Below are 18,567 nucleotides of genomic sequence, written 5' to 3'. Positions count from 1 at the left end.
ACCTGAAACACCCTATTCCCCTCTTTGGCCACGACAGTGCCGGGAAGCCACTTGGGATCTTGTCCATAATTTAATACAAATACAGGATCATTGATTTCAATCTCGCGTGACACACTTGCTCTATCTTGGAATGCACTTTGTTGAAGCCGCCTGCTCTCTACCTGTTCATGTTGATCAGGGTGAACTAACGAGAGCCTTGTCTTAAGTGCTCTTTTCATGAGCAGTTCAGCAGGTGGGATCCCAGTGAGTGAGTGGGGTCTTGTGTGGTAGCTAAGCAGGACTCAGGATAGGCGAGTCTGCAGTGAGCCTTCAGTTACCCTCTTCAAGCCTTGCTTGATGGTTTGCACTGCTCTCTCTGCCTGACCATTGGACGCTGGTTTAAACAGGGCAGATGTGACATGTTTGATCCCGTTACGGGTCATGAATTCTTTGAACTCAGCACTGGTAAAATATGGCCCATTGTCACTCACCAGGACATCGGGTAGGCCGTGTGTGGCAAACATGGCCCGCAGGCTTTCAGTAGTGGCAGTGGACGTGCTAGCCGACATTATCTCACATTCAATCCACTTGGAGTATGCGTCTACAACCACAAGGAACATTTTACCCAAGAATGGGCCTGCATAGTCGACGTGTACCCTAGACCACGGTTTGGAGGGCCAAGACCATAAACTTAGCGGCGCCTTCCTGGGTACATTGCTTAACTGCGAGCATGTATTACATCTGTGAAAGCAGGACTCTAATTCCGCATCGATACCGGGCCACCACACGTGGGATCTGGCTATCGCTTTCATCATTACAATGCCTGGGTGGGTACTGTGGAGGTCATTGATAAAGGTGTCTCTGCCCTTCTTGCCCCACAGAAGGCAGTCTGCTTGTATAGACATTTAACTTTTGCGCCGCTGGAACGGCTTTATCTCTTCCTGCATTTCCACTGGGATACTGGACGAGCTCCCGTGAAGCACACAGCTTTTGACTAGAGATAATAAGGGGTCCTGGCTTGTCCAGGCTTTGATCTGCCGGGCAGTGACAGGTGATTGCTCACTCTCAAATGCTTCCATAACCATGGCTAGATTTGCGGGCTGTGCCATTTCCACCCCCGTGGTGGGCAATGGGAGCCCACTGAGAGCATCGGCCCAGTTTTCTGTGCCTGGCCTGTGGCGAATGGCATAGTTGTATGCGGACAACGTGAGCGCCCATCTCTGGATGCAGGCCGATACGTTGGTATTTATCCCTTTACTCTCGGAGAACAGGGATATAAGTGGCTTATGGTCAGTTTCCAATTCGAATTTTAGCCCAAACAGGTATTGATGCATTTTCTTTACCCCACAGACACACGCTAACGCTTCTTTCTCAAACATGCTATAGGTTCTCTCAGCCTTAGTTAGACTCCTGGATGCATAAGCAACCGGTTGCAGTTTCCCGAAATCATTAGCTTGTTGCAATACACAACCGACGCCGTATGACAATGCATCACATGCTAGTACCAAACGCTTACATGGATCATGGATCATACAACACAAGCAATTTGTTTCAGCATTACAATTTTCTCGCTTTTACAAAGGAATTTTCTTGGCTTTTGCTCCAAACCCATTCGTCCCCTTTTCATAGTAAGACATGCAGTGGTTCTAACAGTGTGCTGAGACCCGGTAAGAAGTTACCAAAGTAGTTCAGGAGTCCCAGAAACGACCGCAGCTCTGTCACGTTCTGTGGCCTCGGTGCATTCTCGATTGCCTCCGTCTTCGCGTTGGTGGGCCTGATGCCGTCCGCTGCAATCCTCCTTCCCAGGAACTCCACTTCAGGTGCCAGGAAAACGCACTTCGAGTATTTTAACCTGAGCCCCACGCGGTTGAGTCAACTAAGAACCTCCTCCAGGTTCTGCAGATGCTCGACTGTGTTCCGAACTGTGACCAAGATGTTGTCCTGGAAGACCACGTGTGCGGAACCGACTTCAGTAAACTTTCCATGTTTCTCTGGAATATCGCCGCCGCTGATCGGATTCCAAACGGGCATCTGTTATAAACAAAAAGACCTTTGTACGTGTTAATGCAGGTGAGGCCCTTCGATGATTCCTCCAGTTCCTGCGTCATGTAGGCTGAAGTCAGATCCAGCTTCGTGAATGTCTTTCCTCTCGCCAGCGTTGCAAAGAGGTCATCGGCCTTTGGTAGTGGGTATTGGTCCTGCAGGGAGAAACGATTGATAGTTACTTTGTAATCGTCACAGATTTTGACAGTGCCGTCTCTCTTGAGAACTGGGATGATAGGACTGGCCCACTCGTTGAACTCGATCGGGGAAATGATGCCCTCTCTTTGCAGCCGGTCTAGCTCGATCTCTACCCTTTCTCTCCTCATGTATGGTACTGCTCTCGCCTTGTGATGGATGAGTCGCGCCCCCAGAATTAGATGGATCTGCACTTTTGCTCCTTAGAATTTCCCGATGCCTGGTTCGAACAGTGAAGGAAATTTGTTTAAGACCTGGGCACGCGAAATGTCGTCAGCGGGCGATAGTGCTCGGACGCCGTCCTAGTTCCAGCGTCTCTTTCCCAGCCAGCTCCTGCCTAGCAGCGTGGGACCATCACCCGGTACCACCCAGAGTGGTAGCTTGTGCACCGCTCCATCGTAGGAGACCTTTACAGTAGCACTGCCAATTACAGGAATCAGTTCTTTCGTGTAAGTTCTTAGTTTCGTACGAACTGGAGTTATGACTGGTCTTGAGGCCTTGTTGCACCACAACCTTTCAAAAGTGTTTTTGCCCATGATGGACTGGCTCGCGCCTGTGTCCAGCTCGATTGAAACCGGGAGTCTATTTAGTTCAACATTCAGCATTATCGGGGGATAATTCATGGTGAATGTGCACACCCCATGTTCCTCTGCCTCCTCGGTCTGAGGCTCTGGTTCTTCATGATCCTCCGTGGATCTGTCCTCCTCTGAAACATGGTGGTTTGCAGGTTTAACAGACTTAGCAGCTCGCCTGCACACTCATTGGAGGTGTCCCATTGTTCCACAGCCCTTGCAAACGTACTCTTTGAATTGGCATTCATCACCCTCGATTGTGGACTCTGAGATATTTGCAGACATGTAGTTGCAGGTATGTGTGACCTGCCCTGTACGTTACGATTCGAAAACAACATCACTTTGTTCACAGTACTTGTAGCTGCGCTTGTGTGCTGAGAGATTTGCTTCATGTTGTCACTGGTGGCAATGAACGCCTGGGCTATCGCTATGGCCTTACTCACGATTGGGGCCTCTACAGTCAAAAGTTTGCTAAGTATGGTTTCGTGGCCAATGCCAAGTACGAAAAAGTCTCTGAGCATGTGCTCCAAATGTCCTTCAAATTCGCAATGTCCTGCAAGGCGTCTTAGCTCGGCGACATAACTCGCCACTTCCTGGCCTTCAGACCTTTTGTAGGTGTAGAACTGGTACCTTGCCATCAGAACACTTTTCTTTGGGTTCAAATGCTCTCGGACCAGTGTGCACAAATCATTGTACGATTTCTCCGTGGGTTTTGCTGGAGTGAGCAGATTCTTTATGAGGCCATACGTTGGTGCCCCACAGACTGTGAGAAGGATTACTCTTCATTTGGCAGCGCTCTCTTCCCCATCTAGCTCGTTGGCCACGAAGTATTGATCGAGTCGCTCCACAAAAGTTTCCCAATCATCTCCCTCCGAGAATTTCTCCAGGATGCACACTGTTCTCTGCATCTTTGGGTTTGCTATCTGTATCTCGTCGCCAGTTGTTGTGTATGGAGAAAGAGTCAGATTGAACACTGTGAGCTAAAAGTAAAGTGTGACCGTCGTCTTTCAATGCAGGTCTCCAGAGTGCCTCTCCAACCTCCGAAGCCTCCTTAAGTACCTAATGGGATTATGGGATCCCTTGGGACTCCAGGGGATGAGCCCTCTGGTGGCTGTATAGAGTAATTACAAGTATACATATATAACAGGGCCCATGGACTTTTTGGATTGATAAAAGATTTTGAGGAGTGATTGCATCAGATCTGCATTGACTTACATTTGTCATATTCATGAAATATTAAATCAGATTCGAACAAAATTACAACTTTCAATAAAATTATTGCATCGAACTATTATCATGAAATAGGAAAATAACAGTATTTTTTCTGAATAATTCTGTTCAAAATTTAAATTCCATTCAGTTACTTTTGCTTAAACAATATATTTTCAAATGACAGAGAACTTACCAATAAATCATATATTTTTTCATTAGAAATTTGCATGTACGATGATGTGATCTTATAACTTGTCTTCTCAACAGCAGCAAAAGGCACTAAGAAAATACTTTCCTTGCAAATAAATATAACATAATTTCTGTTCAATAGTAATCAAGAATAAGATAATTTGATGCATTTTTGTTTTCCCTCTAATTTTATCATGTGTAACACACTATCAATGTTAAACAGTTACCTAATGCATTGGTCAGGCGTAAAAAGGTTTGCTTTCAAAATATATATTTTATTATTAAATGTTTACATTTGCTAAAACAGAGAATGGCTGGGTGTCTCACTTTGGAGACTCTAATCTTTTTTTATTCCGAAGTACTTTTTTATATTCTTATTTTAATCTAATTTCATATATTTGTAGTTATCGTCATACTTTTTTAATAATCTAGTTGAAGGATGTTGTAGTTGTGCAGCCCCTAAAAAGATTCCAAGTGGGAGATGTGAGTCTAAGTACCTCAAGTTCCAAGTATGACCTTCCAGCACTGTTTAATAGGACAAAATTGCATTAGTAAATTGGAACGATGTCTATTGCAGAAGCATTTGTTCTGCAAAAACAATACTAATTTATGGTCCAATGTTTTATCAGGACAATATAAAGCATGCCTTCGTGCACAGGCAGGCTGTTCTTAGTGATAATAGGAGAAAGGAGAAGGAATGGAATTTCTCATGGTGGTGAAAAAAATGCAATAAAATAAGATATATTCTGTGTAGGAACTTTAAAACTAAATAATTAAATGCAATTAACCTTTATTATGATAACTAAAGTTTTCACGGAATGGCTTAGAAGAAATTGGGATTTTACAAAAACAACTCACTTCAACAGAGTAGACTAGATAAAATTTAATAATTACTGAGAGAATAAATATAGGTAATTTTGTGCATTTTATATCACCATTGCAGCAGCATTGTGACAACTAATTTCCTAAGCAATATGTGCTAAAATAATCCAATTGCTTAAGAGGTTTACACCCTGAAAAAAGATACATAACAGAAATAAGTGGAATGGATACTGTTGAAGAGATCTTCAGCTGCTCTGGAAATAATACCTCGTTGTTTTCCTGAAAGATTTCCACCTTGCAAGGTATAGCTTTTACCGCTTCCAGGGGTACCATATGTTAAGACACATCCATTATACCCCTGAAGTACAAATTCCACAAGAGGCTGGAGAACAACACAAGATTACTTATTTTTGAGAGTTATGCAGTATTTAACAACAGTATTTTGTTTATTTTAACTTATTTGGGCTAGAACGCCCACTTTTGCATGCTTAACGCCCACTTAACACCCATTTTACCACTGAAATGACGTATAACGCCCAGATATCACCCGTTTTGGCACAAAGTGGAAACTGATGGGCTTTTTTAGGAGACTTATCGCCGAACGTTATTTTCCCAATGGGCTTAACACCGGGAAAACATATTACCGCCTGCCCACTTATTTTGGGCAGAATCAGCAGAATGGGCGAAATCAATGCCCATAATATCGCCAAGCGTTATTTCCGCACGGAATTAACGGCAAGATTCAATATGAACACCCGGCCACTGTTTTTTGTCGTAAAGAGCATATTTACCCAAACCAGTGGCCATGGAGATTGCCCATCGTCAATTTCACCACCTCGCACACATATCACCCACAATATCGCTCGCTCAAAAAACCGCCCACAAAAAGTGGAATGAACCGGAACAAATGCCAGTGGTGTGGCTGGCATTTGTTAAATCCCACTCTTACGTGAGGAGCTGACATTAGAAAGATTTGCCTGAAAGAGCGCTGATGTGAATGACAACGCTGACACACTGCTGTGTGTGTGCAGCTCAGACATCAATGGTGCCCATCACCTTGGTGCCAGTTAAAGTTTACGTTGATTAATGTTAAGTTGTATTTAACCCTTTCATGGTAAGGAATCACCAGTGTGTAATGGTCCAGCTATCTGAGACAATGCACAACAAGATTATGTTCAATAACAAAAGTTTAATAACAACATTGGACTGAAATCATAAATATCACAGTCAATAACACCCAACCCCCACCAACACCTCACTTTTTCCACCATTGACATAAATCACATGTTCAACATGTCCACCAACACAGAATACAAAGGCAAGCCAATCCCCATACATTGCAACAAATTGCATACACCCAGATGGAGAGATAACACAGCCATCACCTGCGCACATGCACCTCACTTTCCTTCCCCCCCTCCTTCTTCTCCCCACCTTTACCTCTTCCCTCCTCACTCCACGGCACCTGGCTGAGGAGCTCCTCAGGTGGTGCCTCATTGGGGGGCATGAAAGCAGATGCGGTGGTTGCACAGGTACGGGAGCGGAGGAGTGCAAAGGGAGCAACATTCTCTGATGCAGAAGTAGGATCTTGGTCCTTGCTCATCTGTCATTTGCAGTTGTGGTGCGGAACTTAGGGGTGGAGTGCCGCGCTCGGGGACCACTGGGGGGCCCGTGGCAGCAGTGTTCCTGGCTATCGCATCCAGGGATTGCGTGGAATGTACTCAGTCATGGTGGACAGGTGTCGGCATGTGCCCTCCAATGCTTCGATGAGCTGGTCACCAATGTCTACAGACCTCCTGGACATCTCTCCGCTGTCATGCGCTCGAGGAACAGACCTGCCGCGTCCACGAGGCCTCCGCGGGGTCGGCGCCACCCTGGGGACAAATGGGGTGCCCTGTGGAGAGATGCTTGGGGCCGGTACCTCCAGAATGGAGGCGGGAATGACTCTCCGGAGGACCACTAAATGGCCTTAGGGTGGAATGGCTTCTGGAGCGTGGCGATGCAGGTTCTTTGAAGTCCGCGCTCTCATCCGTGGAGAACAGACCCAGCGGATTGACGGGCGAGAATCGGAGCTCCTCAGCACCAGATATAGGATCGTCCGCCGCCTCCTTCCCCATGCCCCGACCTTCTGGCCTCTGCGGCCTTGCCTGGGGCCGTGCTGTTGACTGAGCTGCAAGACACAAATGAGGTTATTAGATGAGAAGGAGGTGCCAGGTTGACAAGGTGAGTCCAGCGCTACACACAGCATATGCACAACAAAAGCACCACCATTCTCAAAATCATCGCAGACATCACATTTCATGACCATCAACACATTTGCATTGCAATGATTTTCATTAGGCCAGCATTATTTCTATGACACTTTTAGAAATCATCGATCATATATGATTGTTCGGATATGAGTTGGTGTGGCATCTATTGACTTTACATCACGCAATGGTGCAAGCTTTACTCATGTGGCATCACTTCAGGGTCTGCAGATGTGTCCGTGGCTGTCCGGGGGTGCTTCCCCACGAGTGTGAGCACTCGCTCCTCCATCTCAGTGATGTCGCTGGGGACTGGTGGCCCCCCACCCGTTCGCCTCGGCACGGACCTCATCGTCGATAGCTTCTTCTGTAAAAGGTGACAGGATGACATGGCATGAGATCATTGCATGATATCATTGCTAGGTACTGTCACAGAGACTGACACAACACATAACCGACAGATGTAATCATGATTATTATGATTGTCATCATTCGTTACCTAAAGACGTACACCCTGACTGCAGGCTTTGAGTAAAACATTCCCGGTAAAAGTGCAAGACCTCACATCTGCTGATAGTCACTTATGACTGTTACAAATCAAATTATATAAATACATAAGTACATGTAAATCAATATAATACTTACTCTTGCGGATCCCACAAGGTTGTTCCATCGTTTGCGGCATTGGTTGCCCTCACGCACCTCATTGGTCGCCAACAAGACCACCTCTGCTATCTCTAGTAGGCCTTTGGGATGGGCTTCCCATGCCCTCCCTGTGTCAAATCACCCCAGCGTAACTCGACCTCCTGCAGAAGGGAGGCATTTGCCTCGTCCGAGAACCTCCTGGCTCTTGTGCTCCTCTCCCACCTCACTGTTCTCTCCAGCATCAGTCTCCACAGCGTGCTGCGATGCCTCCTCCTCTCTCTCCATTATAGGGCAAATTCGGTCAAATATGTGGCTGGTAACAGCTAATTTTTGTTTGCCTACTTGCTGTGAAGCTCTAAAGTCTCCCTCCTTCCTCCCAAAGCAGCCACACCACACCAGCCACGCCTTCAGTCCCTCTGAGCTCCCTCTCTCTCTATCTCCTCTTCTGCACGTCATGGTGACCTTTGACCTCCAGAATCGTGGGAATCGAGTGTTGCCATGTTGTTGCTAAGGACGGCCACACTTTACGGCAGTAGGTCAAAAAAATTTTACGCTACCGCCCATTTGATATCACTCACGGTAATGTCCATTTTCAAAAATGTAAACTAGGTGTTTTGAGAATGGGCGAGAAGCCGGCGATCTGAAAACCCTTTTTTAATGCCCACACTGGAAATAACGCCCACTTTTGGGCACTAAGCCACTAAGCCCAAAAGTGGAGGTTCTAGCCCTTTGAGTCCCCAGTGTTACCAAATTGCCACAAAAGGGCAGGATGCTATGAACTGTAAATTTCTCCATAACCATCATTAATGATCTGTCAGAGATGTGGGGCTGGATTTTTGGGTCATTTGCGACCGGGCTTTCGCTGGGTTTTGACCCTCCGCGGCGAAAAATAGGGCAGTCAGCTGTTTTGCGTCCGGGCGCGATCCTCTGGTTGTTTTTTGCAGCAGCACTTAGAAGCATAGCCAGGGAGAGCTGCGCTGGTGTGTAACGGCTCGCATTGCGACACCAGCAGAAGTTCCAACAATCACCCGACCCGTATGTTCGTATTTCTCTGGCGATAACCGCCAGGGAAAACACAGCGGTGCAGCCCTGCCGGTGATGGTGAGTTGGATAAACTGCAAAAAAGGTAAGTTCCAGTTTTTATTTTTTTATATTTTTGCAGTGATTTGTGTGGTAAGGGTGTTGGCAATGTTTTTTGAAAGCTTTTGTGAATTTTTTTGTTGTTTTCTTTTTCCCCTCCCAAGGCCTCTCTCGGAGCGCTCCCGGCCTTGCACTAAAGTTGGTGAGGATCCCGTTTTTGTGCCGCAAAAGAAGTACACCGCCTCCCTTTGCGCAAGGCCTAAATGACGAAAGTTGCTCCACAAAGTACAAACGTTAATCGGGCGGTAACTTTCCCACCCCACCTCCATTTTTGCCGCGAAAATCCTGCCCGTGGTGCTGAATGAAAGAGCTAGCTGTAGAAGTTTTTCTTCCATTCTCGCCATCTAAAAATAGACCTGCACTCTTTGTAACAGTTTTATTGAACAACCTGGCTGACAGATTTTTGAAGGATAAGGGAGTCAAGGGTTATGGAGAGCGGGCAGGGAAGTGGAATTGGGGCCAGGAGCAGATCAGCCATGATTTTATTGAATGGCGGAACAGGCTCGAGGGGCCAAATGGCCTACTCCCGCTCCTATTTCTTATGTTCTTATGTACAACCAGCAGACTCACTCAACAAGCATAGGCAGGTTCAAATCAAAATCAAGGGTGAGTTACAGATAGAAATGCATAGTAGTTACAACACAGAAACAGGCCATTCAGCCAAATCAGCCCATGTTGCTATTTATCTTCCATGCAAGAAAACAGTCTTAATCATATTTACTCACCCGCTTCCCACATCCCATTATTGCCTTTTCTTTCATCCAACTATTTATCTAATCTTGAATGGGTTTCAATTAGACCCTTTTGGCACAAGTCCAATGCTCCACTGCTAGAGTCATAAAAGATGCACACTTTATCTTTTTTCTATTTTTTGCACAAAAAGTATAAAGTTAATTAAATATTATTTTTTACATTTGTTTCCCCTCCCCTTTCCACACCTGTTAGCCAGTACCACCCTGTTAGCTAGAATTATCACTGCATTAAGTGCTATTACACAATGGAAATAGGAGGCAATTGACCTACACCTTGTTCTCTACCAAGGCCTCTCTTCAACCAGTCACTAGGAGTTGCACACAGGCTGTGGGGATTGACTTGCCCTCCTTACCTACTTATGATACCTTCTCTAAATGTCCTCCCCGAGATTGCTAATCTGCATCATGTGAGGCCACAGATGAAAACTTATGTCTTACTACTGTGTGGCAACATTGGGCTGCCCTTAATAAAATGTACATGTTTACATGTTTCATTTCTATCTTAATATCACTTTCAAAGTTAATAGAGGCGATTTGAACTTGAGGCGCACAACAGGCAGGAGGCAGACAGTCTGCGTATGGCGTACATTTTGAGGCTCAGGCCTCATTTACTTGTAACCAGAGAGCTGCAGGTGCAAAACTTAAGTGTTGCCGCAGCTTGCAAGTTATGGGAGGGTGGAAAATCGGCCAGCTCCCACTCTGAGTTGGCCTGGGGGTGGGGAGGAGTTTATCCGTGGGTGGGGACGGGGGGGGGGGGGGGTGGGGAGCCTCGCTTAGCAGCGAGACGGAATTGTTTTGTGGGCTGACGAGCATTCTACATTTTTCTGAACGACCTGCAGTGGTCCCTTTAAGACCGTTAGCTAGGCCGTTCAATGCCTGGTACAAATGGACGTGGCACACAGTCCACCCATTTGTACCTCAAAATTGCATTCGGAGTCCTATTATATCGTAGGGCTGGTATTTTCATATTGCAAGTGTGGGCACTCTGGCTGCCCATCCAGGACCCTACCCAAGATGGCGGTGGCTGGCCTGACAGCGTAGATGGAGCAGTAAGTGATCTGACACTATTTTCAGGCCACTATCGCCCCGGTTATACTGGGCATGGACCCTTAAAATTGACCTTAATGTCTGTAAAATATTACATTAGATGATGGTACGTTAACACTGAATATGTTTGAAAAATCTGTACAAATAAAAAAATTACCTTAGCCACAGTTTCATACACGTCCCCTTGAGAGGTACTTTCATCCAAAACAGCATCAAAATCCAATGTGTGAGGCTAATGACCCTGAAACGTATGCAAAAATTAGCTGTCCTCTAGACAGCTAATTCAACTTATCTACCTTTAATTTATTCCCATCAGAACCTGTTTCAATACCTACCCTTCCGGTGTTAACCACTATTCTACTTGGAGACTCAGCTCTAATACATGTGTCTTCTTCATCTGAAAGAAGAAAATAAATGTGACATTAAATATCTCCAGCATTTCAAGTGTAGATGAAACCGGATGCTGCATAGATTTTAACAGAAACGTTTACTGCAGCTAACCATTTTTCTGTTCCTGCGGATGAATCCTTATCACATCACGACAATTTTTCCACGGAGCTTGTTCACTGATCTGCAAATCATTCTGACCAGCGTCAATTGACTTAACTTTTAGCAACGATTCAGATCTAGGATAAAGAGAAATAGATAAGTACATCCATGAGAATAACTCCTGGGACTGACAGCAAAATTGGCTAACATCCAAACATACTGAATATGAATTTACCAAATGTAAACTGTCAAAGGGATAAACAGAAGCTCAGGGGTCCAAGTCCTACACTAGAAGTTACTGTCCTGGATTTTTCTTGATGAAACCTCCTATTTCCTGGCAGTATAGATTTTCTCCACTGATCCCCTCGTGACCCTGATCTTCCCACTCGAAGCCTGTCCTGACGCGGCCATTTGAAAATGTGGGGGTGGGCATTGCTGAATAGTCCTGGGTTTTATTTATCATAGTCTTAAGATTAAAGCTAGGTAAGTTAGGAGTGAAATTAGGAAACATTTTGTCACACAAAGAATGTGGAAATCTGGAACTCTCTCATAAGAACATAAGAATATAAAAAATAGGAGCAGGAGTAGGCCATTCAGCTCTTTGAGCCTACTCCATCATTCAATAAGATCATGGCTGATCTTCTACCTCAACTCCACCTTCCTGCACAATCCCCATGTCCCTTGATTCCCTTAATATCCAAAAATCTACCGATCTCTGTCTTGAATATACTCAACGACATCCACAGCCTTCTGGGGTAGAGAATTCCAAAGATTCACAATTCTTTCAGAGAAGACATTTCTCTTTCTCTCAGTTCTAAATGGCCAATCCCTTATTCTGAGACTGTAACCCCCACCCCGCCCCCCCCCTAGTTCTAGACTTCCCAGCCAGGGGAAATATCCTCCCAGAATCTACCCTGTCAAGCCCAATAAGAATTGTATATGTTTCAATGAGATCATCCCTCATTCTTCTAAATTATAGGAAATATAGACCTATGCCACAAAATTGGAGCCTTTAGCGCTGGCCGTTAAGGCCGGTTTGGAAGAAAAAATAGCGGCCGCCTCACTTCCTCCCGTTTCCAGCGGCTCCCGCGGCACCAATCATTTTGGGCAGGTCGGCAGTACTGCCGTTGCCTATGCTCACTACTGTTATTAAGATGAGGCAGATCGTGACTTCAATCGGCGTGCAATGCTGATTTCATTCTTGACCTGCCATTTTGGACATTGCCGCTCCATTTAACGCCCTCTCCCAAAAATGACCAGCTGACCATATGTTCAGCAGCAGGAAAGAACCTGCTAACAGCGCTATTTAAAGGGATCATCAACAACTTGCAGCTGAATTTTTTTTCATTTCTACAGGCTCTGTGTAAATTTGCGCAACTGTTTAGAGATTTCTAGAGTTGTTTAAAGTTGCTGAGGTGACAGGGAGTGTTGCTACAACTGGAGAATGCCCTGCTTCTCATTTAAATGGTTCTGCTCACACCACTTGCTCCCAGTCATGGGGGCTCTACTTGTAGTCTCCCTCACGCATGAACATGACAGGGAGATGGAGTGGAGGCAGCGAAGAAGAGGACAAATACTCGCAGAGGGAGGAGTAGGAGGGGTAGGAGGGTTCTCAGCACGAGACCATACCAACCTAGAGTCTTCAGGGAGCACTTCTCCTACCTGCACCTAAGCCAGGAGCAGTGTATTAGGAGGCTGCGTTTCACCAAGGAGGAGGTCACAGACTCTGCCAACTCCTGGAACCAGATCTGCTGCCTCAGAGCAGGGCGACGACGGTACTGCCAGTGGCCCTCAAGGTCACTGTGGCCCTCAATTTTTTCACCACCAGATTCTTCCAGTCTGGAGCAGGAGACATAGTTAACATCTCCCAGTTTGCCGTCCATCGCTGCATCCTGTAGGTCACAGAGGCTCTCTTCTCCAGGAGAAGGGACTTCATTGTCTTCTCTCTGAACCTATGTTGCACATCCTCTAAGGCAAGTATATCGTTCCTTAGGTAAGGAGACCAAAAGTGTATACAGTGGGGCAGAAATTGCCCCTTTCCTTAAGGCCTGTTACCACCGCGAAAGGTGGCCACGCTGCGGAGGGACTCACCGCCAACTATTGGTGAAATGACCGCTGATAGCCCAATTGCCCTCCCAAATTTTGCTGGTGGTGCCCCGATCTCCCCCCTCCCTCCAACTGCTCCGCGTTAATATCTTCAAGAGCACACTTAACACACAGCCTGTATGATGGCTGCTTTTATGTTTAGAATAATCCACTGAGTACTGTAAGCTTAAACTGGTGTGACCTTAGTCTCTTTAATACAACTCCAGAGTACCTAAGCAGCATGGCAGACAACCTTTTATACTCGCTTGCATGAGGTGTGCAGGTGACCCTTGGTTCTCCAACAGGTGCGCCCTCTGGTGACAAGTCTTACACGGTTATAATGTTTACATACATAACATCACTCCCCCTCCCCAAAAGTCTTTGATACAAGTTATTTACAAGTTGAGGCAGTCCGGGGCCCTTCGCTCCCTGGTTGAACGCCTGAGTTCGAACCCTGGCATGGGTGAGTTGGTCAGGCCATTGCTGCATTGGTCTGACCGGACTGTTGGGCATGCTGGATTCATCCCCTTGATTGACAGCGAGGTCGATTGCTGGTTGAGTGTGTTGGTGGATCGATGATGGTGATGTCCTCTTCAAGTTGTTCCTGGTTGTCAGTGAATCATAGTTTGGTCTGATCCAAATGCTTTCTGCACGTTTGTCCATTACATAGTTTGACTCTATTTCCCTCCTTGGCCAAGACAGTGCCAGCAACCCATTTAGGTCCATGACCGCAATTAAGGACAAACACAGGGTCGTTAACATCAATGTCACGTGATACAGCCGCGCGATCGTGGTACATGTTTTGCCGGTGACGCCGGGTTTCCACATGATCATTTAGATCCGGATGGACTAGAAAGAGCCTGGTTTTGAGTGCTCTCTTCATTAACAATTCCGCCGGGGAATCCCGGTAAGCGATTGTGGTCGCGTCCGGTAGCTGAGCAGAACCTGAGATAAACGGGTCTGCAGGGAGCCGTCCGTCACGCATTTCAAGCTCTGCTTGATAGTTTGGACTGCCCATTCCACTTGACCGTTGGATGCGGGCTTAAACGGGGCAGACCTGACATGCTTAATGCCATTGCGGGTCATAAACTCGTTGAATTCCAAGCTAGTGAAACACAGTCCATTGTCACTGACAAGGACGTCGGGCAAACCATGGGTGGCGAACATAGCCCGGAGGCTTTCAATGATGGCAGTGGACATGCAGGATGACATGATTACACATTCAATCCATTTAGAGTAAGCGTCCACTACTACTAAGAACATCTTTCCTAGAAAGGGGCCAGCGAAATCTACATGGATCCTGGACCACGGTTTGGAGGGCCATGACCACAAACTCAGTGGAGCCTCCCTTGGTGCATTGCCCAACTGTGAGCAAGTGTTACATTGGTGTACGCATGACTCCAAATCCGAGTCAATGCTGGGCAATAGCCTTCATCATGACTATGCCTGGGTGGGTACTGTGTAGGTCGCATATAAACGTTTCCCTGCCTTTTTTTGGCAAAACCACGCTATTATCCCATAAGAGACAACCCGACTGTATGGACATTTCATCTTTACGTCGGTGAAACGGCTTAATTTCATCTTTCATTTCCCCGGAAACGGCCGACCAGCTCCCATTGAGGATGCAACTTTTTACTAGTGATAGCACAGGGTCCTGGCTAGTCCAGGTCCTGATCTGGCAAGACGTGACGGGTGACCCTTCGCTCTCAAAAACATCCATGACCAGAAACAAGTCTGCGGGTTGCGCCATTTCCACCCCGGTAGTGGGCAATGGTAGCCAACTGAGGGCATCAACACAGTTCTCCGTGCCTGGTCTGTGACAGATAACATAGTCATAAGCGGACAATGTTAGTGTCCATCTTTGGATGCGGGATGAAGCATTAGTGTTTATACCTTTGCTTTCTGAAAACAGCGAAATGAGCAGTAGTCGGTTTCAAGCTCGAACCGAAGTCCAAATAGATATTGGTGCGTTTTCTTAACCCTGTATATGCATGCTAACGCCTCTTTCTCGACCATACTGTAGGCTCTTTCAGCCTTGGATAGACTTCTAGATGCATATGCAACCGGTTGCAGTTTGCCTGATATATTGGTTTGCTGTAACATACACCTGACCCCGTACGAAGATGCATCACAAGCTAGCACTAAACGTTTACACGGGTCATACAATACAAGTAACTTGTTAGAACATAGCAGGTTTCTGGCTTTCTCAAAGGCTGTCTCTTGAGATTTACCCCAGCTCCTGTGTCATGTAAGCGGAGGTTAAACCCAATTTGGTGAACAACTTCCCCCCTGCTAACGTTGCGAACAGGTCATCTGCCTTGGGTAGTGGATACTTGTCCTGTAACGAGACTCGGTTGATCGTTACCTTGTATTCTCCACAGATTCTGACTCCGCCATCGCTTTTCAACACTGGAACAATTAGGCTGGCCCACTCGTTGAACTCAACTGGCGATATGATTCCCTCTCGTTGAAGTCTGTCCAGTTCCATCTCGACTTTTTCCCTCATCATATATGGAACCGCTCGAGCCTTGTGATGAACAGGTGTGCATCAGGAACTAGATGGATCTGCTCCTTGGCGCCTGTGAAGTTGCCGATGCCTGGTTCAAACAGCAATGGAAATTTGCTCAACACTTGAGCGCACGAGGCGTCATCCACCGAAGATAGTGCTTTGATGTCAACCCAGTTGCATCGAATTTTTCCTAGCCAGCTTCTGCCGATCAGCGGTGGGCCATCGCCTGGTACAGTCCATAAGTCATGCACAGCTCCATCGTACGATACCTTCACTGCCGCACTGCCAATGACTGGTATGAGCTCTTTGGTGTAATTGCGCAGCTTTGTATAAATCGGGCTCAGTCTGGGCCTTTGTGCCTTGTTGCCCCAGTTTCTCAAAAGCCTTCTGACTCATAATTGACTGACTCGCTCTCGTGTCCATCTCCATGGAAACTGGAATGCCATTTAATTTGACTTTCAGTATTATAGGAGGGCTCTTGGTGGTGAAGGTGTGTACCCCATACACTTCTTCCTCGGCCTCGGGTTGAGTTGCCTCTCTTACTTGTTCTGCATGCTCCACTTCAGATCGACCATCTTCTGCCAACTCTGCCACGTGGTGAGTCACAGCACGTTTGCACATTCACTGGAGGTAACCCATTGTTTCACAGCCTTTGCACACATAGTGCTTGAATCGACATTGATGGGCTCTATGATTACCCCCGCAGCGCCAACATGGTGTTAATGGATTCGCATTCACGCCCCACGGCGGACTCTGAGTCATCCTAGGTCTTGCAGCTGCAGACGTGTAGGCCTTGCCATGAACAGTTCTGCCTGCTAACAGCGTTATTTTATGCACAGTATTTGCCGGTGAGCTTTGATGCTGAGAAGATATCAGTTTAGTGTTATCGTTCGTGGACATGAATGCCTGGGCTATCGTGATGGCCTTGTTCAGGTCTGGGGATTCGGCAGACAGCAGCTTGCGAAGAATGACCTTGTGGCCAATTCCAAGCATGAAAAAGTCCCGCAGCATTTCCCCCAAATATCTAGCAAAATCGCAAGGTCCCGCAAGGCGTCTTAGGTCGGCAACATAACTCGCCACATCCTGGCCCTCGAGCGATGGTGCGTATAGAAGCGATACCTGGCCATTAAGATGCTCTCCTTCGGCTTGAGTTGGTCCCAAACCAGCGTACACAACTCTGCATATGTCTTTTCCATTGGGTTCGTCGGTGCTAGCAGATGCTTGATGAAACCGTATGTTGTAGACCCACAAACAGTGAGGAGAATCGCCCTGCGCTTGATCGCTTTATCGTCTGCATCCAGCTCGTTGGCCACGAAGTACTGGTTGAGACATTCAACAAAGGCTTCCCAACCATCACCCACTACAAATCACTCAAGAATACCAACAGCAGCCATAACCACGTGAAAGTTCGTGATCCGTTACTCGTCGCCAATTGTTATGTTTAGAATAACTTCACAAGACTGAGTACTGTAAGCTTAAACTGATGTGACCTTAGTCTCTTTAATAAAACTCCCGAGTGCCTAAGCATGGGAGACAACCTTTTATACTCCCTTGCACGAGGTGTGCAGGTAACCCTTGGGTCTCCAACAGATGTGCCCTCTGGTGGCAAGTCTTACACAGTTATAATGTTTACATACATAACATCAGCAGGTCCGGAACTTCCTGTGGAAGCCTCCGTCCTGTCAGGTGACCTGACTATTTATTAAACAGCACTCGCTGCAGTAACATAGTACGTCCATAGTGTGGAGCTACATACATTAAACTTCTCCCTCCTTAATGAAGAAGTCATTATAACAAACAATCATCATATATAACAAAGGATATGGACTTATTTTGCCATATTTACAAATCAAGCTGAACCACTTGTTTTCTGTTTCGAAGAGGATACCTTTGCTCTCGAACAGAACCTTCCAAACATGTTGTCGAGTTTAAACTCATTCGAGGCTGATTCTGGGGGAAGTTTTCTTCCAAGGGATGCCCTTGATTTCCATTTGAACTCTCTCTCACTTCAAGTTGTTTGTTTTCCTGACTCGCACTCAGACTTACATTCTGACTTTCTCTTGGATTTGTTTCCAGTACATTGGATGTAGGATATGCTACTGGTGTGTTAAAACTATCTGATGAGTCAGAAATAATTGAATCACTCCCACCTTCAACTACTTCCATGCCTATGGGTAAAATATGATCAATGTGAATAAATCTAACCTGTCCATGATCAAACATCTTGACCAAATATGTGTGAGGACCACATATCTTCACGACTCTTCCTGGTAACCACTTTACCCATTTATGGTGATGGTTCTTCACTCTCACCTTCCGATTTAATTTCACACTTCTCTCTTTTACTCTACTTCTATCATGATTCTCTTTCTGCCTTAATTGTGTCTCTTCTACAGACTGTGCCAAGTTTGGTTTTAACAATGAGAATCTGGTTTGTGACTGTCGTTTGAGAACCAACTCTGCTGGTGTTCTACCAGTAGTTGTGTGAGGCGTATTACGAAACAATATTAGAAAATTAGCCAATTTTTGGTCCAATGACAACTGTCGTTTCTTTGGATTTGGATCCAACATTTGTTTGATGAGGGCATGTTTTACAATTTGTACGGTGCGCTCTGCTGTACCATTCGAAGCAGGGTGGAACC

Source organism: Pristiophorus japonicus, chromosome 9 (genome assembly GCF_044704955.1).
Source record: "Pristiophorus japonicus isolate sPriJap1 chromosome 9, sPriJap1.hap1, whole genome shotgun sequence".
Taxonomy (NCBI): domain Eukaryota; kingdom Metazoa; phylum Chordata; class Chondrichthyes; family Pristiophoridae; genus Pristiophorus; species Pristiophorus japonicus.
The sequence above is the reverse complement of the archived record's forward strand: the minus strand, read 5'-3'. Positions refer to the sequence as shown.